Here is a 2937-nt window from a genome sequence, read left to right as displayed (position 1 = left end):
TTGATGCTAATTTTAACATCCAATAATACAAACAACGAGGGCAGACCTTCCACTGGCTGTCACAGCCACCCAAATCATGAGTAACTGTATATTTTGACGTTGATTTGCGAGTCTACCTTCGACGGAGCCAGATGCACACCAAAGTCGGTCATTCTGATCGGTTACTATTTATTGGATGTCAAATTTCTATCCATCACTGTACACCAGTTTGGGCAGCGTGCCTTTAGCAACCTGACGCAGGATAAGACGACTTCTCGCCAGTCTCATGTCCTTATAAACTTGTTTGATCTCAGGGCTCGATGCATCGATGTTAGGCTTAATTTTGCTGTAGCAGCCACATTTCTCATTCCGTATCTTTTCTTCTCGTAAGCTGAAGTGTCCGCACACTTCTTTTTCGGCCACGTCCATCATCACCCTTTCCTTCCTCGATCATCTATCACTCCTTCCTTTCTCATTCATATGTTGTGACGGAGAAATACACAGGGGTATTATTATAGTAGATACTAGCAGAAACACCTCTCATTGACTGGGTTGAAAGATGCTACCAAAGTTGTATTATGAATATTGTAAGTTAATCACTTAAATTTTATGGAACATATATAAGAAATGGTTGTTAATTTTCATGCAGACTATAAAGTTGTTTCCTTCTGGCCAAAATTATGATGGCTGCATAAAAACCTCTGATCTATGGCCTATAGTATTTCAGTGTATAAATGAAGCAAACATCGCACAAACATTGGCTTATGTCTATTACAAGATAAGCAAATAAAAGTTCAGGAAAAACTAAAAATATATGTGATATAATTTATTGAACCTAAGTATTATAACAAGTAAACATACAAATAGTTTTTCTTAGACGAATATAGTGTGACGTTGACAATATCACTTCAATTTTATTAATCATTCTGCAAATTTTAGTTTCTTGATTCCATGGTAAAATCTTCCCTATAGACAATGCTTTGGGTTTTATCAGTAGGGTCAAAAATGAAAAGATTGTTCTCGCTCCCTACTCTGGATGTCCCAACAAATTACTGACCGTGTTAGAAATAGCTGCATTAAATTAATATAAATAACGAAACGAAGGAATAAAACAATGGGTATCATGGAAATATATACTATGTGGGTATTGAATTGCCTATTTTAATGTCTGGTTATAAACCTGATTAGAATAAAATCAACAAGTACAAAACTTGAAACTTATTCAGATCCTGGCTGAATATATCTGGTTATAATCCAAAACATGGCATTTGATTTCGTTAATATTAGTATGAATATAAGCTGCTACAACCGGTAGCGCGCCCAGAAAAATGTTGTGGCGACATTTTGTCCCCCCTTACCATATGAAATCAAATTCTGCCGAGGTCGACTTCGCCTAAGTACTAGTACCGTAATTGATTTGTCCTTCCACAAATCTGTTAATATTGTGCCAAAATTTGAAACCAGTTTTAGTAGGAAGATAAGGCAGAATGTTGGCAGAATGGATAGCACGTCCTGCAAGATAATTTGCGTCAGTGCATCCGTCTTTATGTTCAAATTCCGCCAGGATCGGCTTTGCCTTTTATACCTTGTGTCAATAAAATAACTCCTAGTTAAATACCGGAATCGATTTCATAGATTTGGCCCTGTGCCAAAATTTGTAACTACTATTAATAAGGAGTTATAAAGATAAGCAGTATTTTGCGTGAAAATGCATATTAAATACATACATGGGGAGTAATTGCTTCAGCATTAAAAAAAATGTGCTAAATGAATGTGCTCTACAGTAGGGCTTCTTTCGTCGTTTTGAATAGAATATTTTAAAACGAGAATTATTATTTGTGTAAATAATTTCTTGTTGCGTCAACAGTAAATGAGAAACCTGAAAAATCAATCCAAAGAAACATCAGACGTTCTATTGCCTCAGAATTTATACACCTTACCAACGTGTCAATGTGTTAACTATTTAACAGGTTTAGTATTACGCTATTGATTAGTGTAGATTAACTCACAAATATACACCTACGCCTGTATATTACTGCTGATATTTCTCTTTTCTTCTCACCAGAAAAAAAACATTTCCAATTCTAAGTCTTTAGACAATTGTAATATTGTTCCTATACGTGAATATTTTCCTTTAATTGAAATTACATATTTGGAGTGGGTGATGTCAATTTTAATAAGATAATTAAGCAAAAATTTTAGAGTACTAATAGGAAATAAGAGTAGAGAAAAGCATATACTTATAAGTTACAGATAGCATAGTTAAGCAATTTAAAAGCATTCACTGCAAATATTGATAATGACTATTTTAAATTACTCCCAGTCAACAAAACACTTATGAGTGAAATGACTGAAACATAAAGTATACAAAAGGCTGCCACAGCGCCTGTTGGTTTTCTTATTTTCTTGTCGAAGCGACTGAAGATGTTGCTATCTTTAACAGACACCAACGTTTCCTCTGTTTATTTCTACTCGGTTGCAATCCTGCGACCCAAGTCCTCGATTGTATGACACAACCTTAATATATTTTTGCAATTTTCAAAAAACAAGAAAGCGGCAGCAGATCCTGATACATTTAAATCTGAGTAAGATACATATGATGTTTAACATTTATATATAAGGAGGGAGAGAGAGAGAGAGAGAGATAGAGAGAGAGATACAGAGAGACATACAGAGAGACAGAGAGACACAGAGATTGTTAACTATGAAATATTTGCCTTTTCCGTTGCTACTAATACGTTTGCTTGAACATTTTGAGAATCAGTATTCTTGTATAACATTATGTGCCTAAACTTCTTTATGCTGGAAGCTTGCTTCCAAACCACATGCTTCTGCGTTCAGTCCTCTTGCGTGGCAACTTGGGCAAGTGTATCCCCCTATACTCTCGCGCTGAACAAAGATTTATGGATGGATTTGGTGGACAGATACTGAAAGAGGCCCATCATATATATATATATA

Source organism: Octopus bimaculoides, chromosome 12 (assembly GCF_001194135.2).
Source record: "Octopus bimaculoides isolate UCB-OBI-ISO-001 chromosome 12, ASM119413v2, whole genome shotgun sequence".
NCBI lineage: Eukaryota > Metazoa > Mollusca > Cephalopoda > Octopoda > Octopodidae > Octopus > Octopus bimaculoides.
Note: the sequence above shows the minus strand (reverse complement) of the source record.